At 50.3% G+C, this 27,657-nt stretch overlaps 12 non-coding genes across 12 annotated transcripts; all 12 read right to left on the bottom strand.

Annotated features, from left to right (window-relative positions):
* Positions 1–6,135: 6,135 nt before the first annotated feature.
* trnad-guc (transfer RNA aspartic acid (anticodon GUC)) lies at positions 6,136–6,207 on the bottom strand. The gene has a single exon. It is a non-coding gene; the product is annotated as a tRNA-Asp (tRNA).
* A 1,743-nt stretch (positions 6,208–7,950) lies between these two features.
* On the bottom strand, positions 7,951–8,022 carry trnad-guc (transfer RNA aspartic acid (anticodon GUC)). The gene has a single exon. It is a non-coding gene; the product is annotated as a tRNA-Asp (tRNA).
* Positions 8,023–9,762: 1,740 nt separating this feature from the next.
* Positions 9,763–9,834, bottom strand: trnad-guc (transfer RNA aspartic acid (anticodon GUC)). Its single transcript has one exon. It is a non-coding gene; the product is annotated as a tRNA-Asp (tRNA).
* A 1,743-nt stretch (positions 9,835–11,577) lies between these two features.
* Positions 11,578–11,649, bottom strand: trnad-guc (transfer RNA aspartic acid (anticodon GUC)). The gene has a single exon. It is a non-coding gene; the product is annotated as a tRNA-Asp (tRNA).
* A 1,749-nt stretch (positions 11,650–13,398) lies between these two features.
* Positions 13,399–13,470, bottom strand: trnad-guc (transfer RNA aspartic acid (anticodon GUC)). Its single transcript has one exon. It is a non-coding gene; the product is annotated as a tRNA-Asp (tRNA).
* A 1,749-nt stretch (positions 13,471–15,219) lies between these two features.
* Positions 15,220–15,291, bottom strand: trnad-guc (transfer RNA aspartic acid (anticodon GUC)). Its single transcript has one exon. It is a non-coding gene; the product is annotated as a tRNA-Asp (tRNA).
* A 1,743-nt stretch (positions 15,292–17,034) lies between these two features.
* Positions 17,035–17,106, bottom strand: trnad-guc (transfer RNA aspartic acid (anticodon GUC)). The gene has a single exon. It is a non-coding gene; the product is annotated as a tRNA-Asp (tRNA).
* A 1,749-nt stretch (positions 17,107–18,855) lies between these two features.
* Positions 18,856–18,927, bottom strand: trnad-guc (transfer RNA aspartic acid (anticodon GUC)). Its single transcript has one exon. It is a non-coding gene; the product is annotated as a tRNA-Asp (tRNA).
* Positions 18,928–20,670: 1,743 nt separating this feature from the next.
* trnad-guc (transfer RNA aspartic acid (anticodon GUC)) lies at positions 20,671–20,742 on the bottom strand. The gene has a single exon. It is a non-coding gene; the product is annotated as a tRNA-Asp (tRNA).
* A 1,749-nt stretch (positions 20,743–22,491) lies between these two features.
* trnad-guc (transfer RNA aspartic acid (anticodon GUC)) lies at positions 22,492–22,563 on the bottom strand. The gene has a single exon. It is a non-coding gene; the product is annotated as a tRNA-Asp (tRNA).
* A 1,743-nt stretch (positions 22,564–24,306) lies between these two features.
* Positions 24,307–24,378, bottom strand: trnad-guc (transfer RNA aspartic acid (anticodon GUC)). Its single transcript has one exon. It is a non-coding gene; the product is annotated as a tRNA-Asp (tRNA).
* Positions 24,379–26,127: 1,749 nt separating this feature from the next.
* Positions 26,128–26,199, bottom strand: trnad-guc (transfer RNA aspartic acid (anticodon GUC)). Its single transcript has one exon. It is a non-coding gene; the product is annotated as a tRNA-Asp (tRNA).
* Positions 26,200–27,657: the final 1,458 nt, after the last annotated feature.

Below are 27,657 nucleotides of genomic sequence, written 5' to 3'. Positions count from 1 at the left end.
TCAGGGGTGGTACAGTGGGTCAGGGGTGGTACAGTGGGTCAGGGGTGGCACGGTGGCTCAGTAGCTCAGGAGTGGCATGGCGGCTCAATGATTAACACTCAGGGTGCCAGGGATCTGGATTCAAGTCCAGCCTCGGGTGACTGTCTGTGTGGAGTTTGCATTCTCCCAGTGTTTGCGTGGGCTTCCTCTGGGTGCTCTGGTTTCCTCCCACACTCCAAAGATGTGCAGGTTCAGGTGAATTGGCCAGACCAGATTTCCCATGGTGTTCAGGGACGTAAAGTTGAGGTGCATGAATCAGGGGTCAATGTGAGGGGATAGGTACTCTTTGGAGGGTCAATGTGAACTTGTTGGGCCAAAGGGCCTGTTTCCACACTGTAGGGAATCTTCTACTACAACGTGAAGCCCCCCCCTCCCTCACCACACACACAGAAAATAATAAAAAGAGACAGCTGGAGTGGATGAGCTCAGGCTGTGGATTCCCACTCTGTCTCTATCTCGTGACCAGGCCTTTGATTTTTCTGCTGCTCCTTCTGCATCCGGTTGTGCTACCTGCAAAGTAGATACAGGGCTTAGAACAAAAGGCTTGTTGTGGTTCTGTTCGCCGAGCTGGGAATTTGTCTTGTAAACGTTTTGTCCCCCTGTCTAGGTGACATCCTCAGTGCTTGGGGGCCTCCTGTGAAGCGCTTCTGTGCTGTTTCCTCCGGCATTTATAGTGGCCTGTCTCTGCCGCTTCCGGTTGTCAGTCCCAGCTGTCCGCTGTAGTGGCCGGTATATTGGGTCCAGATCGATCCACAGACTCTATCAACAAACACATCGACCTGGACCCAATATACCGGCCACTACAGCGGACAGCTCGAACTGACAACCGGAAGCGGCAGAGACAGGCCACTATAAATGCCAGAGGAAACAGCACAGAAGCGCTTCACAGGAGGCTCCCAAGCACTGAGGATGTCACCTAGACAGGGGCCGAAACGTTTGCAAGACAAATTCCCAGCTCGGCGAACAAAACCACAACAACGAGCACCCGAGCTACAAATCTTCTCCCAAACTTTGAAAAGGCTCGTAATAAGCAAATCAAAGAGGTTTGTTCCTGTGACAGCGGGCTGTTGATACTCACTGATGTTCGATCCACTTTAGCTCTCCACTTTCCTACATGGCAGATGCCAGTAGCCTTGAGGATTTTAGCTCAAAGTTTTTAGAGACATTTTACAAAGAGATGTACTTTGTTAGTATTACAAGAGGGGGAGAAAAGCCATTACTTTCTGCCTTAATGCACAATCTTTGAAAGAAAGTGTCACACATCTACACTTTGCAACCTGACAGCATTGACAATCTAAATCAGGAATCGCAGTCAGCGACATTGTTAGGAGTGCCTCGACGGTATTGTAATTGGAGAGCAAGAAAGCACATTTGTTAATTTATACCAAATCATTGAAATAGCTGCCTTTTGTTTTAGAAGTGGTATGAGAAACAGGCAGTGAGAATGAAAGAGGCACGTTCACCTCCAACTAGCTCTTACCAACCAGGGGTGTTCTTGCAAGAGAGTGCAGCCACCGGGCACTGAACATTTTCGGAAAAGATTACGAGACACTCCATTGCCTTAGAGTGAGATGTCGCGTGTGCTAGTCCCAACATGAAGGCCTGCACCCCTCCCTGCAACACCTCCCTTCTACCCCAGTACGGGTGCCAGTGTCCAATAATCTGAAACCCATTCCAACTCATGTCAGTCTCTGAGCCATGCATTTAACCGGGAAACATTGGAAATAAGTGCCATTCTGCTGTTCAAGCCTGTAGCACCATTCAATATGATCATGATTGAGCATGCAATTTCAGTTTCCCACTCCAGCTTTCTCTCCGTACCCCTGGATCCCCTGAGCTTTAAGGGCCACATCCAGCTCCCTCTTGAATGTATCTCGGAAACTGTCCCCCGGCATCTTCCTGTGAGAGAGAAGTCCACAGGTTCACAACTCTCTGAGTGAAGAAGTTCTTCCACATCTCAGTTCTGAATGGCTTCCCCCTCATTCTGACACTGTGACCCTGGTTCTGGACTTCCCAACATTGGGAACTGGTGAACCTTTGCTGACCTCCCTCAGTTCTAAGCATGGATCTGGGTGGATTCCAATTCGAAAGGGTCGCTGTGGACTTGTAGGGCCTAATGGCCTGTTTCCACACTGTAGGGATTCCATGATTCTGTCGGGATTCTATGATTTCTATGATGTCAACAGTGTAGGTTCAGTTCCTGCACCAGCTGCAGGTCATCGTGGAGGTTCTGCTTTCCCAACTTGGCCGAGCAGACGCTGATACCTAAGATCCATACCCGTAGGGAGGGCCTCAATAGGGAACTTGGGTTCATGTCACACTGCAGGTGACCACCATTGCACTATATACACACACAGACAACACACACACACACACACACACACACACACACACACACACACACACACACATACACACACTCAGGCACCCCTATACACACACATACACACGGACTCATGTATACACAGACACGCACACAGACACGCACACACACTCCCACACTAACATGTGCATCCTCTCATAGACTTAGACCACTCTACACTCACACACACATATACACTCTCTCTCACAGACAGTCACAAACTCCCACCCCAGCCACAAACACACACACACTCCTACAGACACACGCACTCCCACACTCCCATATGCACCCCTCACAGACTTTGACACTCTACACTCACATACACACACATATACACTCTTTCTCACACTCGCAACCCCCACCCCAGACAGACAGACACACACACACAAACCCACATGCACAAATATACATATATTTTGTGGGGTGAATTTGTACTTGCAGAGTTACATTGTACTTTGCTCAAAAGCTGCATGAACTCATGTAAGACTCTGGTAACTCACTTTTTAGATTAGAATCAGTCTAACCATTATGGCACAGACAGATAACACAGGGGGCTAACACCTTCAACATATTATCTGACTAACGCCAATTGTTACAGTTAACCTGAGAATGTAACTTTTGAAAGAAAGTTTTGTGATTTACATGTGAAAGAAGTGAAACTATCATGGCGTGTGAACAGATGAAAGACTCAACAAACAATCAAAGTATTTTTCAATGGATAATTTCAGTTACATCACACTGTAAACTTTTGCTATAAACTCTGTGTCTTCCAATTGTGTCCTCCACAAACACCTGATGAAGGCGCGGCGCTCTGAAAGCTGGTGCTTCCAATTAAACCTGTTGGATGATAACCTGGTGTTGTGTGATTTGTAAATTTGCACGGTAAAGTCACCATCGTCCTCCAAGAGCACAGGGCTGTTCTCTGATGGGGGAGTGATTGACGGGTGGTGGTTTAACCTGAGGAGACGAGGTTGAACAGGGGAATCTGTGATGCTCAACCCCAGTTAGCACTGGGAACTGAACCCAGGCAGTTATAACTTTTTTTAATTTCAAAAATATACTTTATTCATAAAATGATTTGATGGTCTGTACATTTGATCATGCCATACATATGTCCACATTTACAAACACAGATTCGAATTTATCAATGTCATATACAGGTCTGTGCATTTCTCAATCTTATGCATTTATTTGGCTGAGGCATCAGCAGAGCCCAAAAAATGTCCGCATGGGCCCCCTGTTCTTCTTTAGGCAGGCAAATCTTACACGGTGGTCTTTCCCCTCCGCGCCTTGGCGGCAGCTGCCCCAAGCTTCAGCGCATCCCTCAACACATAGTCTTGGACCTTGGAATGTGCCAGTCTGCAACACTCAGTCGGGGACAACTCCTTCAGCTGGAAGATCAACAGGTTTCGGACCACCCAGAGAGCATCCTTCACCAAGTTGATGATCCTCCAGGCGCAGTTGATGTTCGTCTCAGTGTGCGTCCTGGGGAACAGGCCGTAGAGCAAGGAGTCCCATGTCACGGCGCTGCTCGGGACGAACCTCGACAAGCACCACTGCATTCCTCTCCAGACTTCCTCTGCATAGGCACATTCCATAAGGAGGTGTGTGACAGTCTCGTCCCCCCCGCAGCCACTTCGAGGGCAGCGTGCGGTGCGGCAGAGAGTCCGGGCGTGCATAAAGGATCTCACAGGCAGAGCCCTTCTCACCACCAGCCAAGCCATGTCTTGGTGCTTGTTGGAAAGTTCTGGCGATGAGGCATTCTGCCAAATGGCTTTGACAGTCTGCTCAGGGAAACGCTCAACAGGATCCGCCCTCTCCTTTTCCCGAAGGGTCTCAAGGACACTACGTGCTGACCACCTCCTGATGGACTTGTAGTCAAAGGTGTTTTTCCTCATAAATTTCTCCACGCAGGACAGGTGATACGGAACGGTCCAACTACTCGGAGCGTTCCGCGGCAGCGAGGCCAGGCCCATCCTTCGCAACACCAGAGACAGGTAGAACCTCAGTACGTAGTGACACTTGATGTTTGCGTACCGGGGACCCACGCACAGCTTGATGCAGCCACACACAAAGGTGGCCATCAGGGTGAGGGTGGCATTGGGCGTGTTTTTTCCCCCATTACAACGGTCATTGTACATTGTGTCTCTTCAGACCCAGTCCATCTTTGATCTCCAAATGAATTGGAAGATGGCCCGGGTGACTGCGGCGGCACAGGTCCTGGGGATAGGCCAGACCTGTGCCACATATAGCAATACTGAGAGTACCTCACACCTGATGACCAGGTTTTTTCCCGCGATGGAGAGCGACCATTGCCCCCATCTGCCTAGTTTCTGTCTCATCTTTCTGATCCGCTCCGCCCAGGTCTTTGCGCATGCCCCAGCCCCCCCGAACCAAATACCCAGCACCTTCAGGTGGTCAGTCCTGACGGTGAAGGGGATAGAGGATTGGTCGGCCCAGTTCCCGAAGAGCATGACCTCGTTCTTGCCTCGGTTAACCTTGGCCCCCGAGGCCTGTTCGAACTGGTCACAGATGCACATGAGTCTGTGCACAGACAGCGGATCCGAGCAGAAAACATTGATGTCAACCATGTACAGGGAGGCCTTAACCTGCAGGCCCCACGGCCAGGAAGAGTCACCCCTCTCAGGCTCGAATCCTTCCTGATGGATTCGGCAAATCGCTCTATGCAACACACAAGCAAGGCGGGTGAGAGGGGGCATCCCTGCCTGACTCCAGATCTGACTGGGAAGCTATCTGATTCCCACCCATTGATTGAGACTGCACTGACAATGTTGGTGTAATGCAGTCTGATCCAATTTCCGATTCCCTCCCCAAAGCTCATTTTGGAGAGGATATTCTCGGAGAGAAAAATTCTTCCTGAATCGCTTGCCCTTCGTTCGGAGACTGTGAGCCCTGGTTCTGGACGTCCCCAACATGGGGAACCGGTGAACTTTTGCTGGGATCCCTCAGTACCAAGCATGGATCTGCATGGGTTTCTCTTCAGAAGGGTCAGTGTGAATGGCCTGCTTCCACACTGTGGTGCTCCTATGATGCCAACAGTGTAGGTTGAGTACCTGCACGTGCTTTCTCAAGCTTGCCTCTGTGTTGACCTTCATGTTAACCCAGCCACTGGGCTTTGTCCTTCTATCGAGAAGAGCAGACGATGCCACTCAGATGACTTTGACTTTCCACTGTGGGTGTAGTACAGTCTGCCAGCAGCAGGGGATGGTGTTGCATCACCTTGATGGCAGGATCGGGTCCAAACTCTGAGGGGTCTGACCCCTTTTTGATTGGAGCGAGGGAGAGGGGAAAGCTCACTGTCATTTGTCGCTACCGGTTGCTTAAAGGTTTTAATTTGCACGCCGTTTGCGTGCGAGTTATATGCCCACTGACGGGACGAAGTGACAACAAAATCAGAGTGGGAAACAGAAATTGCTGGAGCAAGTCAGCATCTGGAGTGGGGGTGGGGGAAGGGGAAGAAAGCAGACAAGGTTTCTGGTCCGGTGAGCCTTCTTGAGGACGGCAGTTTTCATTTGTCGCCAAAAAAGGAGGAAGTCTCAAATGATCATCTCCTTGGTAGATGAAAGGACAAGTTGGCCAGGGAGAGCAGAATTGAGACTATCGTAGGTTTTGTTTGTTGACAAGAGCAGACCGCTCGGCCCTGGCAACGGACGGGACTTGAAATCGGCACTCCTGCATTGATATATGGAGCTGGCCTCTCAAAATGCCGCAGACTCCCCGGCGGGGAATTGAACCCCGGTCTCCCGCGTGACAGGCGGGGATACTAACCACTATACTACCGAGGATTGGACGACAGCGCACTCTGTCGCATCCGTATTAGGTAGAATGTTCTGACGTGAAACTTGGATTTTGTTGTCAATTTGAGTTCTCCTTTAGATCATCTTCTACCTCTGTGGAGATGATTAAGAGAATAGTTATTGTTGTTTTCATGTTTTATTATTTGACTATCTATCTTTCAAGTAATCCGCCGCTGCTGCTGCTGCTGCTGTAAAACAGCCTTTTCGTTGTGCCCTACCGTCTGCGTTAAACTTCGTCTGCTGCTGATCCACGCGCGCTCTCCCATTACCTGCTTCTAACAAACTGATTTGTGTACGACAGCACAAATCCAACAGCCTGGCTTCAATTCCCACTGCCAAATGGACTCAGCACGAAAGCTTCCCCTTTTCAAGCTCGTCCCCTCAGGTTCTACTACCACCCATCAATCGCTTCCTCATCAGAGAGCAGTGCTCCCGGAGGACGGTGGGGTGACTTTACTGTACGCTGCATCAGATCTCTCAGCCATGCATTTAACATCGAAACATAGAAATTAAGTGCAGGAGTAGGCCATTCAGCCCTTCAAGTCAGGCAGAATCCGAGGAGCAGGAAAATCAGGATGCTGCCTGACTTGCTTCGCGTTTCCAGCGCCACTCTGATCGAGACTCTGATTTCCAGCAACTGCAGTCCTCACTTGTTCCATTCAGCCCTTCAAGACACCGCCACCGTTCAATGTGATCACGATTGAACATGTAATTTCAGTAAGCACTCCAGCTTCCTCTCCGTACCCCTGGATCCCTTTAGCTGCAAGGTCTACGTCCGGCTCCCTCTTGAGTGTATCTCACAAACCGGCATAGCCGCATCTTCCTGTGGGAGACAAGTCCACAGGTTCACCACTCTCTGAGAGAAAAATTCTTCCTGAATCGCTTGCCCTTCGTTCGGAGACTGTGACCCCTGGTTCTGGACGCCCCCAACATTGGGAACCGGTGAACTTTTGCTGGGATCCCTCAGTACCAAGCCTGGATCTGCATGGGTTTCTCTTCAGAAGGGTCAGTGTGAATGGCCTGCTTCCACACTGTGGTGCTCCTATGATGCCAACAGTGTAGGTTGAGTACCTGCACGTGCTTTCTCAAGCTTGCCTCTGTGTTGACCTTCATGTTAACCCAGCCACTGGGCTTTGTCCTTCTATCGAGAAGAGCAGACGATGCCACTCAGATGACTTTGACTTTCCACTGTGGGTGTAGTACAGTCTGCCAGCAGCAGGGGATGGTGTTGCATCACCTTAATGGCAGGATCGGGTCCAAACTCTGAGGGGTCTGACCCCTTTTTGATTGGAGCGAGGGAGAGGGGAAAGCTCACTGTCATTTGTCGCTACCGGTTGCTTAAAGGTTTTAATTTGCACGCCGTTTGCGTGCGAGTTATATGCCCACTGACGGGACGAAGTGACAACAAAATCAGAGTGGGAAACAGAAATTGCTGGAGCAAGTCAGCATCTGGAGTGGGGGTGGGGGAAGGGGAAGAAAGCAGACAAGGTTTCTGGTCCGGTGAGCCTTCTTGAGGACGGCAGTTTTCATTTGTCGCCAAAAAATGAGGAAGTCTCAAATGATCATCTCCTTGGTAGATGAAAGGACAAGTTGGCCAGGGAGAGCAGAATGGAGAGTATCGTAGGTTTTGTTTGTTGACAAGAGCAGACCGCTCGGCCCTGGGAACGCATGGGACATGAAATCGGCACTCCTGCATTGAGATATGGAGCTGGCCTCTCAAAATGCCGCAGACTCCCCGGCGGGGAATTGAACCCCGGTCTCCCGCGTGACAGGCGGGGATACTAACCACAATACTACCGAGGATTGGACGACAGCGCACTCTGTCGCATCCGTATTAGGTAGAATGTTCTTATGTGAAATTTGGATTTTGTTGTCAATTTGAGTTCTCCTTTAGATCATCTTCTACCTCTGTGGAGATGATTAAGAGAATAGTTATTGTTGTTTTCATGTTTTATTATTCGACTATCTTTCTTTCAAGTAATCCGCCGCTGCTGCTGCTGCTGTAAAACAGCCTTTTCGTTGTGCCCTACCGTCTGCGTTAAACTTCGTCTGCTGCTGATCCACGCGCGCTCTCCCATTACCTGCTTCTAACAAACTGATTTGTGTACGACAGCACAAATCCAACAGCCTGGCTTCAATTCCCACTGCCAAATGGACTCAGCACGAAAGCTTCCCTTTTTCAAGCTCGTCCCCTCAGGTTCTACTACCACCCATCAATCGCTTCCTCATCAGAGAGCAGTGCTCCCGGAGGACGGTGGGGTGACTTTACTGTACGCTGCATCAGATCTCTCAGCCATGCATTTAACATCGAAACGTAGAAATTAAGTGCAGGAGTAGGCCATTCAGCCCTTCAAGTCAGGCAGAATCCGAGGAGCAGGAAAATCAGGATGCTGCCTGACTTGCTTCGCGTTTCCAGCGCCACACTGATCGAGACTCTGATTTCCAGCAACTGCAGTCCTCACTTGTTCCATTCAGCCCTTCAAGACACCGCCACCGTTCAATGTGATCACGATTGAACATGTAATTTCAGTAAGCACTCCAGCTTCCTCTCCGTACCCCTGGATCCCTTTAGCTGCAAGGTCTACGTCCGGCTCCCTCTTGAGTGTATCTCACAAACCGGCATAGCCGCATCTTCCTGTGGGAGACAAGTCCACAGGTTCACCACTCTCTGAGAGAAAAATTCTTCCTGAATCGCTTGCCCTTCGTTCGGAGACTGTGACCCCTGGTTCTGGACGTCCCCAACATTGGGAACCGGTGAACTTTTGCTGGGATCCCTCAGTACCAAGCATGGATCTGCATGGGTTTCTCTTCAGAAGGGTCAGTGTGAATGGCCTGCTTCCACACTGTGGTGCTCCTATGATGCCAACAGTGTAGGTTGAGTACCTGCACGTGCTTTCTCAAGCTTGCCTCTGTGTTGACCTTCATGTTAACCCAGCCACTGGGCTTTGTCCTTCTATCGAGAAGAGCAGACGATGCCACTCAGATGACTTTGACTTTCCACTGTGGGTGTAGTACAGTCTGCCAGCAGCAGGGGATGGTGTTGCATCACCTTGATGGCAGGATCGGGTCCAAACTCTGAGGGGTCTGACCCCTTTTTGATTGGAGCGAGGGAGAGGGGAAAGCTCACTGTCATTTGTCGCTACCGGTTGCTTAAAGGTTTTAATTTGCACGCCGTTTGCGTGCGAGTTATATGCCCACTGACGGGACGAAGTGACAACAAAATCAGAGTGGGAAACAGAAATTGCTGGAGCAAGTCAGCATCTGGAGTGGGGGTGGGGGAAGGGGAAGAAAGCAGACAAGGTTTCTGGTCCGGTGAGCCTTCTTGAGGACGGCAGTTTTCATTTGTCGCCAAAAAATGAGGAAGTCTCAAATGATCATCTCCTTGGTAGATGAAAGGACAAGTTGGCCAGGGAGAGCAGAATGGAGAGTATCGTAGGTTTTGTTTGTTGACAAGAGCAGACCGCCCGGCCCTGGGAACGCATGGGACTTGAAATCGGCACTCCTGCATTGAGATATGGAGCTGGCCTCTCAAAATGCCGCAGACTCCCCGGCGGGGAATTGAACCCCGGTCTCCCGCGTGACAGGCGGGGATACTAACCACTATACTACCGCGGACTGGACGACAGCGCGCTCTGTCGCATCCGTATTAGGTAGAATGTTCTTATGTGAAATTTGGATTTTGTTGTCAATTTGAGTTCTCCTTTAGATCATCTTCTACCTCTGTGGAGATGATTAAGAGAATAGTTATTGATGTTTTCATGTTTTATTATTCGACTATCTTTCTTTCAAGTAATCCGCCGCTGCTGCTGCTGCTGCTGTAAAACAGCCTTTTCGTTGTGCCCTACCGTCTGCGTTAAACTTCGTCTGCTGCTGATCCACGCGCGCTCTCCCATTACCTGCTTCTAACAAACTGATTTGTGTACGACAGCACAAATCCAACAGCCTGGCTTCAATTCCCACTGCCAAATGGACTCAGCACGAAAGCTTCCCTTTTTCAAGCTCGTCCCCTCAGGTTCTACTACCACCCATCAATCGCTTCCTCATCAGAGAGCAGTGCTCCCGGAGGACGGTGGGGTGACTTTACTGTACGCTGCATCAGATCTCTCAGCCATGCATTTAACATCGAAACGTAGAAATTAAGTGCAGGAGTAGGCCATTCAGCCCTTCAAGTCAGGCAGAATCCGAGGAGCAGGAAAATCAGGATGCTGCCTGACTTGCTTCGCGTTTCCAGCGCCACTCTGATCGAGACTCTGATTTCCAGCAACTGCAGTCCTCACTTGTTCCATTCAGCCCTTCAAGACACCGCCACCGTTCAATGTGATCACGATTGAACATGTAATTTCAGTAAGCACTCCAGCTTCCTCTCCGTACCCCTGGATCCCTTTAGCTGCAAGGTCTACGTCCGGCTCCCTCTTGAGTGTATCTCACAAACCGGCATAGCCGCATCTTCCTGTGGGAGACAAGTCCACAGGTTCACCACTCTCTGAGAGAAAAATTCTTCCTGAATCGCTTGCCCTTCGTTCGGAGACTGTGACCCCTGGTTCTGGACGTCCCCAACATTGGGAACCGGTGAACTTTTGCTGGGATCCCTCAGTACCAAGCATGGATCTGCATGGGTTTCTCTTCAGAAGGGTCAGTGTGAATGGCCTGCTTCCACACTGTGGTGCTCCTATGATGCCAACAGTGTAGGTTGAGTACCTGCACGTGCTTTCTCAAGCTTGCCTCTGTGTTGACCTTCATGTTAACCCAGCCACTGGGCTTTGTCCTTCTATCGAGAAGAGCAGACGATGCCACTCAGATGACTTTGACTTTCCACTGTGGGTGTAGTACAGTCTGCCAGCAGCAGGGGATGGTGTTGCATCACCTTAATGGCAGGATCGGGTCCAAACTCTGAGGGGTCTGACCCCTTTTTGATTGGAGCGAGGGAGAGGGGAAAGCTCACTGTCATTTGTCGCTACCGGTTGCTTAAAGGTTTTAATTTGCACGCCGTTTGCGTGCGAGTTATATGCCCACTGACGGGACGAAGTGACAACAAAATCAGAGTGGGAAACAGAAATTGCTGGAGCAAGTCAGCATCTGGAGTGGGGGTGGGGGAAGGGGAAGAAAGCAGACAAGGTTTCTGGTCCGGTGAGCCTTCTTGAGGACGGCAGTTTTCATTTGTCGCCAAAAAATGAGGAAGTCTCAAATGATCATCTCCTTGGTAGATGAAAGGACAAGTTGGCCAGGGAGAGCAGAATGGAGAGTATCGTAGGTTTTGTTTGTTGACAAGAGCAGACCGCTCGGCCCTGGGAACGCATGGGACTTGAAATCGGCACTCCTGCATTGAGATATGGAGCTGGCCTCTCAAAATGCCGCAGACTCCCCGGCGGGGAATTGAACCCCGGTCTCCCGCGTGACAGGCAGGGATACTAACCACTATACTACCGAGGACTGGACGACAGCGCACTCTGTCGCATCCGTATTAGGTAGAATGTTCTTATGTGAAATTTGGATTTTGTTGTCAATTTGAGTTCTCCTTTAGATCATCTTCTACCTCTGTGGAGATGATTAAGAGAATAGTTATTGTTGTTTTCATGTTTTATGATTCGACTATCTTTCTTTCAAGTAATCCGCCGCTGCTGCTGCTGCTGCTGCTGCTGTAAAACAGCCTTTTCGTTGTGCCCTACCGTCTGCGTTAAACTTCGTCTGCTGCTGATCCACGCGCGCTCTCCCATTACCTGCTTCTAACAAACTGATTTGTGTACGACAGCACAAATCCAACAGCCTGGCTTCAATTCCCACTGCCAAATGGACTCAGCACGAAAGCTTCCCTTTTTCAAGCTCGTCCCCTCAGGTTCTACTACCACCCATCAATCGCTTCCTCATCAGAGAGCAGTGCTCCCGGAGGACGGTGGGGTGACTTTACTGTACGCTGCATCAGATCTCTCAGCCATGCATTTAACATCGAAACGTAGAAATTAAGTGCAGGAGTAGGCCATTCAGCCCTTCAAGTCAGGCAGAATCCGAGGAGCAGGAAAATCAGGATGCTGCCTGACTTGCTTCGCGTTTCCAGCGCCACTCTGACCGAGACTCTGATTTCCAGCAACTGCAGTCCTCACTTGTTCCATTCAGCCCTTCAAGACACCGCCACCGTTCAATGTGATCACGATTGAACATGTAATTTCAGTAAGCACTCCAGCTTCCTCTCCGTACCCCTGGATCCCTTTAGCTGCAAGGTCTACGTCCGGCTCCCTCTTGAGTGTATCTCACAAACCGGCATAGCCGCATCTTCCTGTGGGAGACAAGTCCACAGGTTCACCACTCTCTGAGAGAAAAATTCTTCCTGAATCGCTTGCCCTTCGTTCGGAGACTGTGACCCCTGGTTCTGGACGCCCCCAACATTGGGAACCGGTGAACTTTTGCTGGGATCCCTCAGTACCAAGCCTGGATCTGCATGGGTTTCTCTTCAGCAGGGTCAGTGTGAATGGCCTGCTTCCACACTGTGGTGCTCCTATGATGCCAACAGTGTAGGTTGAGTACCTGCACGTGCTTTCTCAAGCTTGCCTCTGTGTTGACCTTCATGTTAACCCAGCCACTGGGCTTTGTCCTTCTATCGAGAAGAGCAGACGATGCCACTCAGATGACTTTGACTTTCCACTGTGGGTGTAGTACAGTCTGCCAGCAGCAGGGGATGGTGTTGCATCACCTTGATGGCAGGATCGGGTCCAAACTCTGAGGGGTCTGACCCCTTTTTGATTGGAGCGAGGGAGAGGGGAAAGCTCACTGTCATTTGTCGCTACCGGTTGCTTAAAGGTTTTAATTTGCACGCCGTTTGCGTGCGAGTTATATGCCCACTGACGGGACGAAGTGACAACAAAATCAGAGTGGGAAACAGAAATTGCTGGAGCAAGTCAGCATCTGGAGTGGGGGTGGGGGAAGGGGAAGAAAGCAGACAAGGTTTCTGGTCCGGTGAGCCTTCTTGAGGACGGCAGTTTTCATTTGTCGCCAAAAAATGAGGAAGTCTCAAATGATCATCTCCTTGGTAGATGAAAGGACAAGTTGGCCAGGGAGAGCAGAATGGAGAGTATCGTAGGTTTTGTTTGTTGACAAGAGCAGACCGCTCGGCCCTGGGAACGCATGGGACTTGAAATCGGCACTCCTGCATTGAGATATGGAGCTGGCCTCTCAAAATGCCGCAGACTCCCCGGCGGGGAATTGAACCCCGGTCTCCCGCGTGACAGGCAGGGACACTAACCACTATACTACCGAGGACTGGACGACAGCGCACTCTGTCGCATCCGTATTAGGTAGAATGTTCTTATGTGAAATTTGGATTTTGTTGTCAATTTGAGTTCTCCTTTAGATCATCTTCTACCTCTGTGGAGATGATTAAGAGAATAGTTATTGTTGTTTTCATGTTTTATGATTCGACTATCTTTCTTTCAAGTAATCCGCCGCTGCTGCTGCTGCTGCTGCTGCTGTAAAACAGCCTTTTCGTTGTGCCCTACCGTCTGCGTTAAACTTCGTCTGCTGCTGATCCACGCGCGCTCTCCCATTACCTGCTTCTAACAAACTGATTTGTGTACGACAGCACAAATCCAACAGCCTGGCTTCAATTCCCACTGCCAAATGGACTCAGCACGAAAGCTTCCCTTTTTCAAGCTCGTCCCCTCAGGTTCTACTACCACCCATCAATCGCTTCCTCATCAGAGAGCAGTGCTCCCGGAGGACGGTGGGGTGACTTTACTGTACGCTGCATCAGATCTCTCAGCCATGCATTTAACATCGAAACGTAGAAATTAAGTGCAGGAGTAGGCCATTCAGCCCTTCAAGTCAGGCAGAATCCGAGGAGCAGGAAAATCAGGATGCTGCCTGACTTGCTTCGCGTTTCCAGCGCCACACTGATCGAGACTCTGATTTCCAGCAACTGCAGTCCTCACTTGTTCCATTCAGCCCTTCAAGACACCGCCACCGTTCAATGTGATCACGATTGAACATGTAATTTCAGTAAGCACTCCAGCTTCCTCTCCGTACCCCTGGATCCCTTTAGCTGCAAGGTCTACGTCCGGCTCCCTCTTGAGTGTATCTCACAAACCGGCATAGCCGCATCTTCCTGTGGGAGACAAGTCCACAGGTTCACCACTCTCTGAGAGAAAAATTCTTCCTGAATCGCTTGCCCTTCGTTCGGAGACTGTGACCCCTGGTTCTGGACGTCCCCAACATTGGGAACCGGTGAACTTTTGCTGGGATCCCTCAGTACCAAGCATGGATCTGCATGGGTTTCTCTTCAGAAGGGTCAGTGTGAATGGCCTGCTTCCACACTGTGGTGCTCCTATGATGCCAACAGTGTAGGTTGAGTACCTGCACGTGCTTTCTCAAGCTTGCCTCTGTGTTGACCTTCATGTTAACCCAGCCACTGGGCTTTGTCCTTCTATCGAGAAGAGCAGACGATGCCACTCAGATGACTTTGACTTTCCACTGTGGGTGTAGTACAGTCTGCCAGCAGCAGGGGATGGTGTTGCATCACCTTGATGGCAGGATCGGGTCCAAACTCTGAGGGGTCTGACCCCTTTTTGATTGGAGCGAGGGAGAGGGGAAAGCTCACTGTCATTTGTCGCTACCGGTTGCTTAAAGGTTTTAATTTGCACGCCGTTTGCGTGCGAGTTATATGCCCACTGACGGGACGAAGTGACAACAAAATCAGAGTGGGAAACAGAAATTGCTGGAGCAAGTCAGCATCTGGAGTGGGGGTGGGGGAAGGGGAAGAAAGCAGACAAGGTTTCTGGTCCGGTGAGCCTTCTTGAGGACGGCAGTTTTCATTTGTCGCCAAAAAATGAGGAAGTCTCAAATGATCATCTCCTTGGTAGATGAAAGGACAAGTTGGCCAGGGAGAGCAGAATGGAGAGTATCGTAGGTTTTGTTTGTTGACAAGAGCAGACCGCCCGGCCCTGGGAACGCATGGGACTTGAAATCGGCACTCCTGCATTGAGATATGGAGCTGGCCTCTCAAAATGCCGCAGACTCCCCGGCGGGGAATTGAACCCCGGTCTCCCGCGTGACAGGCGGGGATACTAACCACTATACTACCGCGGACTGGACGACAGCGCGCTCTGTCGCATCCGTATTAGGTAGAATGTTCTTATGTGAAATTTGGATTTTGTTGTCAATTTGAGTTCTCCTTTAGATCATCTTCTACCTCTGTGGAGATGATTAAGAGAATAGTTATTGATGTTTTCATGTTTTATTATTCGACTATCTTTCTTTCAAGTAATCCGCCGCTGCTGCTGCTGCTGCTGTAAAACAGCCTTTTCGTTGTGCCCTACCGTCTGCGTTAAACTTCGTCTGCTGCTGATCCACGCGCGCTCTCCCATTACCTGCTTCTAACAAACTGATTTGTGTACGACAGCACAAATCCAACAGCCTGGCTTCAATTCCCACTGCCAAATGGACTCAGCACGAAAGCTTCCCTTTTTCAAGCTCGTCCCCTCAGGTTCTACTACCACCCATCAATCGCTTCCTCATCAGAGAGCAGTGCTCCCGGAGGACGGTGGGGTGACTTTACTGTACGCTGCATCAGATCTCTCAGCCATGCATTTAACATCGAAACGTAGAAATTAAGTGCAGGAGTAGGCCATTCAGCCCTTCAAGTCAGGCAGAATCCGAGGAGCAGGAAAATCAGGATGCTGCCTGACTTGCTTCGCGTTTCCAGCGCCACTCTGATCGAGACTCTGATTTCCAGCAACTGCAGTCCTCACTTGTTCCATTCAGCCCTTCAAGACACCGCCACCGTTCAATGTGATCACGATTGAACATGTAATTTCAGTAAGCACTCCAGCTTCCTCTCCGTACCCCTGGATCCCTTTAGCTGCAAGGTCTACGTCCGGCTCCCTCTTGAGTGTATCTCACAAACCGGCATAGCCGCATCTTCCTGTGGGAGACAAGTCCACAGGTTCACCACTCTCTGAGAGAAAAATTCTTCCTGAATCGCTTGCCCTTCGTTCGGAGACTGTGACCCCTGGTTCTGGACGTCCCCAACATTGGGAACCGGTGAACTTTTGCTGGGATCCCTCAGTACCAAGCATGGATCTGCATGGGTTTCTCTTCAGAAGGGTCAGTGTGAATGGCCTGCTTCCACACTGTGGTGCTCCTATGATGCCAACAGTGTAGGTTGAGTACCTGCACGTGCTTTCTCAAGCTTGCCTCTGTGTTGACCTTCATGTTAACCCAGCCACTGGGCTTTGTCCTTCTATCGAGAAGAGCAGACGATGCCACTCAGATGACTTTGACTTTCCACTGTGGGTGTAGTACAGTCTGCCAGCAGCAGGGGATGGTGTTGCATCACCTTAATGGCAGGATCGGGTCCAAACTCTGAGGGGTCTGACCCCTTTTTGATTGGAGCGAGGGAGAGGGGAAAGCTCACTGTCATTTGTCGCTACCGGTTGCTTAAAGGTTTTAATTTGCACGCCGTTTGCGTGCGAGTTATATGCCCACTGACGGGACGAAGTGACAACAAAATCAGAGTGGGAAACAGAAATTGCTGGAGCAAGTCAGCATCTGGAGTGGGGGTGGGGGAAGGGGAAGAAAGCAGACAAGGTTTCTGGTCCGGTGAGCCTTCTTGAGGACGGCAGTTTTCATTTGTCGCCAAAAAATGAGGAAGTCTCAAATGATCATCTCCTTGGTAGATGAAAGGACAAGTTGGCCAGGGAGAGCAGAATGGAGAGTATCGTAGGTTTTGTTTGTTGACAAGAGCAGACCGCTCGGCCCTGGGAACGCATGGGACTTGAAATCGGCACTCCTGCATTGAGATATGGAGCTGGCCTCTCAAAATGCCGCAGACTCCCCGGCGGGGAATTGAACCCCGGTCTCCCGCGTGACAGGCAGGGACACTAACCACTATACTACCGAGGACTGGACGACAGCGCACTCTGTCGCATCCGTATTAGGTAGAATGTTCTTATGTGAAATTTGGATTTTGTTGTCAATTTGAGTTCTCCTTTAGATCATCTTCTACCTCTGTGGAGATGATTAAGAGAATAGTTATTGTTGTTTTCATGTTTTATGATTCGACTATCTTTCTTTCAAGTAATCCGCCGCTGCTGCTGCTGCTGCTGCTGCTGTAAAACAGCCTTTTCGTTGTGCCCTACCGTCTGCGTTAAACTTCGTCTGCTGCTGATCCACGCGCGCTCTCCCATTACCTGCTTCTAACAAACTGATTTGTGTACGACAGCACAAATCCAACAGCCTGGCTTCAATTCCCACTGCCAAATGGACTCAGCACGAAAGCTTCCCTTTTTCAAGCTCGTCCCCTCAGGTTCTACTACCACCCATCAATCGCTTCCTCATCAGAGAGCAGTGCTCCCGGAGGACGGTGGGGTGACTTTACTGTACGCTGCATCAGATCTCTCAGCCATGCATTTAACATCGAAACGTAGAAATTAAGTGCAGGAGTAGGCCATTCAGCCCTTCAAGTCAGGCAGAATCCGAGGAGCAGGAAAATCAGGATGCTGCCTGACTTGCTTCGCGTTTCCAGCGCCACACTGATCGAGACTCTGATTTCCAGCAACTGCAGTCCTCACTTGTTCCATTCAGCCCTTCAAGACACCGCCACCGTTCAATGTGATCACGATTGAACATGTAATTTCAGTAAGCACTCCAGCTTCCTCTCCGTACCCCTGGATCCCTTTAGCTGCAAGGTCTACGTCCGGCTCCCTCTTGAGTGTATCTCACAAACCGGCATAGCCGCATCTTCCTGTGGGAGACAAGTCCACAGGTTCACCACTCTCTGAGAGAAAAATTCTTCCTGAATCGCTTGCCCTTCGTTCGGAGACTGTGACCCCTGGTTCTGGACGTCCCCAACATTGGGAACCGGTGAACTTTTGCTGGGATCCCTCAGTACCAAGCATGGATCTGCATGGGTTTCTCTTCAGAAGGGTCAGTGTGAATGGCCTGCTTCCACACTGTGGTGCTCCTATGATGCCAACAGTGTAGGTTGAGTACCTGCACGTGCTTTCTCAAGCTTGCCTCTGTGTTGACCTTCATGTTAACCCAGCCACTGGGCTTTGTCCTTCTATCGAGAAGAGCAGACGATGCCACTCAGATGACTTTGACTTTCCACTGTGGGTGTAGTACAGTCTGCCAGCAGCAGGGGATGGTGTTGCATCACCTTGATGGCAGGATCGGGTCCAAACTCTGAGGGGTCTGACCCCTTTTTGATTGGAGCGAGGGAGAGGGGAAAGCTCACTGTCATTTGTCGCTACCGGTTGCTTAAAGGTTTTAATTTGCACGCCGTTTGCGTGCGAGTTATATGCCCACTGACGGGACGAAGTGACAACAAAATCAGAGTGGGAAACAGAAATTGCTGGAGCAAGTCAGCATCTGGAGTGGGGGTGGGGGAAGGGGAAGAAAGCAGACAAGGTTTCTGGTCCGGTGAGCCTTCTTGAGGACGGCAGTTTTCATTTGTCGCCAAAAAATGAGGAAGTCTCAAATGATCATCTCCTTGGTAGATGAAAGGACAAGTTGGCCAGGGAGAGCAGAATGGAGAGTATCGTAGGTTTTGTTTGTTGACAAGAGCAGACCGCCCGGCCCTGGGAACGCATGGGACTTGAAATCGGCACTCCTGCATTGAGATATGGAGCTGGCCTCTCAAAATGCCGCAGACTCCCCGGCGGGGAATTGAACCCCGGTCTCCCGCGTGACAGGCGGGGATACTAACCACTATACTACCGCGGACTGGACGACAGCGCGCTCTGTCGCATCCGTATTAGGTAGAATGTTCTTATGTGAAATTTGGATTTTGTTGTCAATTTGAGTTCTCCTTTAGATCATCTTCTACCTCTGTGGAGATGATTAAGAGAATAGTTATTGATGTTTTCATGTTTTATTATTCGACTATCTTTCTTTCAAGTAATCCGCCGCTGCTGCTGCTGCTGCTGTAAAACAGCCTTTTCGTTGTGCCCTACCGTCTGCGTTAAACTTCGTCTGCTGCTGATCCACGCGCGCTCTCCCATTACCTGCTTCTAACAAACTGATTTGTGTACGACAGCACAAATCCAACAGCCTGGCTTCAATTCCCACTGCCAAATGGACTCAGCACGAAAGCTTCCCTTTTTCAAGCTCGTCCCCTCAGGTTCTACTACCACCCATCAATCGCTTCCTCATCAGAGAGCAGTGCTCCCGGAGGACGGTGGGGTGACTTTACTGTACGCTGCATCAGATCTCTCAGCCATGCATTTAACATCGAAACGTAGAAATTAAGTGCAGGAGTAGGCCATTCAGCCCTTCAAGTCAGGCAGAATCCGAGGAGCAGGAAAATCAGGATGCTGCCTGACTTGCTTCGCGTTTCCAGCGCCACTCTGATCGAGACTCTGATTTCCAGCAACTGCAGTCCTCACTTGTTCCATTCAGCCCTTCAAGACACCGCCACCGTTCAATGTGATCACGATTGAACATGTAATTTCAGTAAGCACTCCAGCTTCCTCTCCGTACCCCTGGATCCCTTTAGCTGCAAGGTCTACGTCCGGCTCCCTCTTGAGTGTATCTCACAAACCGGCATAGCCGCATCTTCCTGTGGGAGACAAGTCCACAGGTTCACCACTCTCTGAGAGAAAAATTCTTCCTGAATCGCTTGCCCTTCGTTCGGAGACTGTGACCCCTGGTTCTGGACGTCCCCAACATTGGGAACCGGTGAACTTTTGCTGGGATCCCTCAGTACCAAGCATGGATCTGCATGGGTTTCTCTTCAGAAGGGTCAGTGTGAATGGCCTGCTTCCACACTGTGGTGCTCCTATGATGCCAACAGTGTAGGTTGAGTACCTGCACGTGCTTTCTCAAGCTTGCCTCTGTGTTGACCTTCATGTTAACCCAGCCACTGGGCTTTGTCCTTCTATCGAGAAGAGCAGACGATGCCACTCAGATGACTTTGACTTTCCACTGTGGGTGTAGTACAGTCTGCCAGCAGCAGGGGATGGTGTTGCATCACCTTAATGGCAGGATCGGGTCCAAACTCTGAGGGGTCTGACCCCTTTTTGATTGGAGCGAGGGAGAGGGGAAAGCTCACTGTCATTTGTCGCTACCGGTTGCTTAAAGGTTTTAATTTGCACGCCGTTTGCGTGCGAGTTATATGCCCACTGACGGGACGAAGTGACAACAAAATCAGAGTGGGAAACAGAAATTGCTGGAGCAAGTCAGCATCTGGAGTGGGGGTGGGGGAAGGGGAAGAAAGCAGACAAGGTTTCTGGTCCGGTGAGCCTTCTTGAGGACGGCAGTTTTCATTTGTCGCCAAAAAATGAGGAAGTCTCAAATGATCATCTCCTTGGTAGATGAAAGGACAAGTTGGCCAGGGAGAGCAGAATGGAGAGTATCGTAGGTTTTGTTTGTTGACAAGAGCAGACCGCTCGGCCCTGGGAACGCATGGGACTTGAAATCGGCACTCCTGCATTGAGATATGGAGCTGGCCGCTCAAAATGCCGCAGACTCCCCGGCGGGGAATTGAACCCCGGTCTCCCGCGTGACAGGCAGGGACACTAACCACTATACTACCGAGGACTGGACGACAGCGCACTCTGTCGCATCCGTATTAGGTAGAATGTTCTTATGTGAAATTTGGATTTTGTTGTCAATTTGAGTTCTCCTTTAGATCATCTTCTACCTCTGTGGAGATGATTAAGAGAATAGTTATTGTTGTTTTCATGTTTTATGATTCGACTATCTTTCTTTCAAGTAATCCGCCGCTGCTGCTGCTGCTGCTGCTGCTGTAAAACAGCCTTTTCGTTGTGCCCTACCGTCTGCGTTAAACTTCGTCTGCTGCTGATCCACGCGCGCTCTCCCATTACCTGCTTCTAACAAACTGATTTGTGTACGACAGCACAAATCCAACAGCCTGGCTTCAATTCCCACTGCCAAATGGACTCAGCACGAAAGCTTCCCTTTTTCAAGCTCGTCCCCTCAGGTTCTACTACCACCCATCAATCGCTTCCTCATCAGAGAGCAGTGCTCCCGGAGGACGGTGGGGTGACTTTACTGTACGCTGCATCAGATCTCTCAGCCATGCATTTAACATCGAAACGTAGAAATTAAGTGCAGGAGTAGGCCATTCAGCCCTTCAAGTCAGGCAGAATCCGAGGAGCAGGAAAATCAGGATGCTGCCTGACTTGCTTCGCGTTTCCAGCGCCACTCTGACCGAGACTCTGATTTCCAGCAACTGCAGTCCTCACTTGTTCCATTCAGCCCTTCAAGACACCGCCACCGTTCAATGTGATCACGATTGAACATGTAATTTCAGTAAGCACTCCAGCTTCCTCTCCGTACCCCTGGATCCCTTTAGCTGCAAGGTCTACGTCCGGCTCCCTCTTGAGTGTATCTCACAAACCGGCATAGCCGCATCTTCCTGTGGGAGACAAGTCCACAGGTTCACCACTCTCTGAGAGAAAAATTCTTCCTGAATCGCTTGCCCTTCGTTCGGAGACTGTGACCCCTGGTTCTGGACGTCCCCAACATTGGGAACCGGTGAACTTTTGCTGGGATCCCTCAGTACCAAGCATGGATCTGCATGGGTTTCTCTTCAGAAGGGTCAGTGTGAATGGCCTGCTTCCACACTGTGGTGCTCCTATGATGCCAACAGTGTAGGTTGAGTACCTGCACGTGCTTTCTCAAGCTTGCCTCTGTGTTGACCTTCATGTTAACCCAGCCACTGGGCTTTGTCCTTCTATCGAGAAGAGCAGACGATGCCACTCAGATGACTTTGACTTTCCACTGTGGGTGTAGTACAGTCTGCCAGCAGCAGGGGATGGTGTTGCATCACCTTGATGGCAGGATCGGGTCCAAACTCTGAGGGGTCTGACCCCTTTTTGATTGGAGCGAGGGAGAGGGGAAAGCTCACTGTCATTTGTCGCTACCGGTTGCTTAAAGGTTTTAATTTGCACGCCGTTTGCGTGCGAGTTATATGCCCACTGACGGGACGAAGTGACAACAAAATCAGAGTGGGAAACAGAAATTGCTGGAGCAAGTCAGCATCTGGAGTGGGGGTGGGGGAAGGGGAAGAAAGCAGACAAGGTTTCTGGTCCGGTGAGCCTTCTTGAGGACGGCAGTTTTCATTTGTCGCCAAAAAATGAGGAAGTCTCAAATGATCATCTCCTTGGTAGATGAAAGGACAAGTTGGCCAGGGAGAGCAGAATGGAGAGTATCGTAGGTTTTGTTTGTTGACAAGAGCAGACCGCTCGGCCCTGGGAACGCATGGGACTTGAAATCGGCACTCCTGCATTGAGATGTGGAGCTGGCCTCTCAAAATGCCGCAGACTCCCCGGCGGGGAATTGAACCCCGGTCTCCCGCGTGACAGGCGGGGATACTAACCACTATACTACCGCGGATTGGACGACAGCGAGCTCTGTCGCATCCGTATTAGGTAGAATGTTCTTATGTGAAATTTGGATTTTGTTGTCAATTTGAGTTCTCCTTTAGATCATCTTCTACCTCTGTGGAGATGATTAAGAGAATAGTTATTGATGTTTTCATGTTTTATTATTCGACTATCTTTCTTTCAAGTAATCCGCCGCTGCTGCTGCTGCTGCTGTAAAACAGCCTTTTCGTTGTGCCCTACCGTCTGCGTTAAACTTCGTCTGCTGCTGATCCACGCGCGCTCTCCCATTACCTGCTTCTAACAAACTGATTTGTGTACGACAGCACAAATCCAACAGCCTGGCTTCAATTCCCACTGCCAAATGGACTCAGCACGAAAGCTTCCCTTTTTCAAGCTCGTCCCCTCAGGTTCTACTACCACCCATCAATCGCTTCCTCATCAGAGAGCAGTGCTCCCGGAGGACGGTGGGGTGACTTTACTGTACGCTGCATCAGATCTCTCAGCCATGCATTTAACATCGAAACGTAGAAATTAAGTGCAGGAGTAGGCCATTCAGCCCTTCAAGTCAGGCAGAATCCGAGGAGCAGGAAAATCAGGATGCTGCCTGACTTGCTTCGCGTTTCCAGCGCCACTCTGACCGAGACTCTGATTTCCAGCAACTGCAGTCCTCACTTGTTCCATTCAGCCCTTCAAGACACCGCCACCGTTCAATGTGATCACGATTGAACATGTAATTTCAGTAAGCACTCCAGCTTCCTCTCCGTACCCCTGGATCCCTTTAGCTGCAAGGTCTACGTCCGGCTCCCTCTTGAGTGTATCTCACAAACCGGCATAGCCGCATCTTCCTGTGGGAGACAAGTCCACAGGTTCACCACTCTCTGAGAGAAAAATTCTTCCTGAATCGCTTGCCCTTCGTTCGGAGACTGTGACCCCTGGTTCTGGACGTCCCCAACATTGGGAACCGGTGAACTTTTGCTGGGATCCCTCAGTACCAAGCATGGATCTGCATGGGTTTCTCTTCAGAAGGGTCAGTGTGAATGGCCTGCTTCCACACTGTGGTGCTCCTATGATGCCAACAGTGTAGGTTGAGTACCTGCACGTGCTTTCTCAAGCTTGCCTCTGTGTTGACCTTCATGTTAACCCAGCCACTGGGCTTTGTCCTTCTATCGAGAAGAGCAGACGATGCCACTCAGATGACTTTGACTTTCCACTGTGGGTGTAGTACAGTCTGCCAGCAGCAGGGGATGGTGTTGCATCACCTTGATGGCAGGATCGGGTCCAAACTCTGAGGGGTCTGACCCCTTTTTGATTGGAGCGAGGGAGAGGGGAAAGCTCACTGTCATTTGTCGCTACCGGTTGCTTAAAGGTTTTAATTTGCACGCCGTTTGCGTGCGAGTTATATGCCCACTGACGGGACGAAGTGACAACAAAATCAGAGTGGGAAACAGAAATTGCTGGAGCAAGTCAGCATCTGGAGTGGGGGTGGGGGAAGGGGAAGAAAGCAGACAAGGTTTCTGGTCCGGTGAGCCTTCTTGAGGACGGCAGTTTTCATTTGTCGCCAAAAAATGAGGAAGTCTCAAATGATCATCTCCTTGGTAGATGAAAGGACAAGTTGGCCAGGGAGAGCAGAATGGAGAGTATCGTAGGTTTTGTTTGTTGACAAGAGCAGACCGCTCGGCCCTGGGAACGCATGGGACTTGAAATCGGCACTCCTGCATTGAGATATGGAGCTGGCCTCTCAAAATGCCGCAGACTCCCCGGCGGGGAATTGAACCCCGGTCTCCCGCGTGACAGGCAGGGACACTAACCACTATACTACCGAGGACTGGACGACAGCGCGCTCTGTCGCATCCGTATTAGGTAGAATGTTCTTATGTGAAATTTGGATTTTGTTGTCAATTTGAGTTCTCCTTTAGATCATCTTCTACCTCTGTGGAGATGATTAAGAGAATAGTTATTGTTGTTTTCATGTTTTATGATTCGACTATCTTTCTTTCAAGTAATCCGCCGCTGCTGCTGCTGCTGCTGCTGCTGTAAAACAGCCTTTTCGTTGTGCCCTACCGTCTGCGTTAAACTTCGTCTGCTGCTGATCCACGCGCGCTCTCCCATTACCTGCTTCTAACAAACTGATTTGTGTACGACAGCACAAATCCAACAGCCTGGCTTCAATTCCCACTGCCAAATGGACTCAGCACGAAAGCTTCCCTTTTTCAAGCTCGTCCCCTCAGGTTCTACTACCACCCATCAATCGCTTCCTCATCAGAGAGCAGTGCTCCCGGAGGACGGTGGGGTGACTTTACTGTACGCTGCATCAGATCTCTCAGCCATGCATTTAACATCGAAACGTAGAAATTAAGTGCAGGAGTAGGCCATTCAGCCCTTCAAGTCAGGCAGAATCCGAGGAGCAGGAAAATCAGGATGCTGCCTGACTTGCTTCGCGTTTCCAGCGCCACTCTGACCGAGACTCTGATTTCCAGCAACTGCAGTCCTCACTTGTTCCATTCAGCCCTTCAAGACACCGCCACCGTTCAATGTGATCACGATTGAACATGTAATTTCAGTAAGCACTCCAGCTTCCTCTCCGTACCCCTGGATCCCTTTAGCTGCAAGGTCTACGTCCGGCTCCCTCTTGAGTGTATCTCACAAACCGGCATAGCCGCATCTTCCTGTGGGAGACAAGTCCACAGGTTCACCACTCTCTGAGAGAAAAATTCTTCCTGAATCGCTTGCCCTTCGTTCGGAGACTGTGACCCCTGGTTCTGGACGTCCCCAACATTGGGAACCGGTGAACTTTTGCTGGGATCCCTCAGTACCAAGCATGGATCTGCATGGGTTTCTCTTCAGAAGGGTCAGTGTGAATGGCCTGCTTCCACACTGTGGTGCTCCTATGATGCCAACAGTGTAGGTTGAGTACCTGCACGTGCTTTCTCAAGCTTGCCTCTGTGTTGACCTTCATGTTAACCCAGCCACTGGGCTTTGTCCTTCTATCGAGAAGAGCAGACGATGCCACTCAGATGACTTTGACTTTCCACTGTGGGTGTAGTACAGTCTGCCAGCAGCAGGGGATGGTGTTGCATCACCTTGATGGCAGGATCGGGTCCAAACTCTGAGGGGTCTGACCCCTTTTTGATTGGAGCGAGGGAGAGGGGAAAGCTCACTGTCATTTGTCGCTACCGGTTGCTTAAAGGTTTTAATTTGCACGCCGTTTGCGTGCGAGTTATATGCCCACTGACGGGACGAAGTGACAACAAAATCAGAGTGGGAAACAGAAATTGCTGGAGCAAGTCAGCATCTGGAGTGGGGGTGGGGGAAGGGGAAGAAAGCAGACAAGGTTTCTGGTCCGGTGAGCCTTCTTGAGGACGGCAGTTTTCATTTGTCGCCAAAAAATGAGGAAGTCTCAAATGATCATCTCCTTGGTAGATGAAAGGACAAGTTGGCCAGGGAGAGCAGAATGGAGAGTATCGTAGGTTTTGTTTGTTGACAAGAGCAGACCGCTCGGCCCTGGGAACGCATGGGACTTGAAATCGGCACTCCTGCATTGAGATGTGGAGCTGGCCTCTCAAAATGCCGCAGACTCCCCGGCGGGGAATTGAACCCCGGTCTCCCGCGTGACAGGCGGGGATACTAACCACTATACTACCGCGGATTGGACGACAGCGCGCTCTGTCGCATCCGTATTAGGTAGAATGTTCTTATGTGAAATTTGGATTTTGTTGTCAATTTGAGTTCTCCTTTAGATCATCTTCTACCTCTGTGGAGATGATTAAGAGAATAGTTATTGATGTTTTCATGTTTTATTATTCGACTATCTTTCTTTCAAGTAATCCGCCGCTGCTGCTGCTGCTGCTGTAAAACAGCCTTTTCGTTGTGCCCTACCGTCTGCGTTAAACTTCGTCTGCTGCTGATCCACGCGCGCTCTCCCATTACCTGCTTCTAACAAACTGATTTGTGTACGACAGCACAAATCCAACAGCCTGGCTTCAATTCCCACTGCCAAATGGACTCAGCACGAAAGCTTCCCTTTTTCAAGCTCGTCCCCTCAGGTTCTACTACCACCCATCAATCGCTTCCTCATCAGAGAGCAGTGCTCCCGGAGGACGGTGGGGTGACTTTACTGTACGCTGCATCAGATCTCTCAGCCATGCATTTAACATCGAAACGTAGAAATTAAGTGCAGGAGTAGGCCATTCAGCCCTTCAAGTCAGGCAGAATCCGAGGAGCAGGAAAATCAGGATGCTGCCTGACTTGCTTCGCGTTTCCAGCGCCACTCTGACCGAGACTCTGATTTCCAGCAACTGCAGTCCTCACTTGTTCCATTCAGCCCTTCAAGACACCGCCACCGTTCAATGTGATCACGATTGAACATGTAATTTCAGTAAGCACTCCAGCTTCCTCTCCGTACCCCTGGATCCCTTTAGCTGCAAGGTCTACGTCCGGCTCCCTCTTGAGTGTATCTCACAAACCGGCATAGCCGCATCTTCCTGTGGGAGACAAGTCCACAGGTTCACCACTCTCTGAGAGAAAAATTCTTCCTGAATCGCTTGCCCTTCGTTCGGAGACTGTGACCCCTGGTTCTGGACGTCCCCAACATTGGGAACCGGTGAACTTTTGCTGGGATCCCTCAGTACCAAGCATGGATCTGCATGGGTTTCTCTTCAGAAGGGTCAGTGTGAATGGCCTGCTTCCACACTGTGGTGCTCCTATGATGCCAACAGTGTAGGTTGAGTACCTGCACGTGCTTTCTCAAGCTTGCCTCTGTGTTGACCTTCATGTTAACCCAGCCACTGGGCTTTGTCCTTCTATCGAGAAGAGCAGACGATGCCACTCAGATGACTTTGACTTTCCACTGTGGGTGTAGTACAGTCTGCCAGCAGCAGGGGATGGTGTTGCATCACCTTGATGGCAGGATCGGGTCCAAACTCTGAGGGGTCTGACCCCTTTTTGATTGGAGCGAGGGAGAGGGGAAAGCTCACTGTCATTTGTCGCTACCGGTTGCTTAAAGGTTTTAATTTGCACGCCGTTTGCGTGCGAGTTATATGCCCACTGACGGGACGAAGTGACAACAAAATCAGAGTGGGAAACAGAAATTGCTGGAGCAAGTCAG

The sequence above is a fragment of the Chiloscyllium punctatum genome, chromosome 30 (assembly GCF_047496795.1).
Source record: "Chiloscyllium punctatum isolate Juve2018m chromosome 30, sChiPun1.3, whole genome shotgun sequence".
Lineage (NCBI taxonomy): Eukaryota > Metazoa > Chordata > Chondrichthyes > Orectolobiformes > Hemiscylliidae > Chiloscyllium > Chiloscyllium punctatum.
The sequence above is the reverse complement of the archived record's forward strand: the minus strand, read 5'-3'. Positions and strand labels throughout refer to the sequence as shown.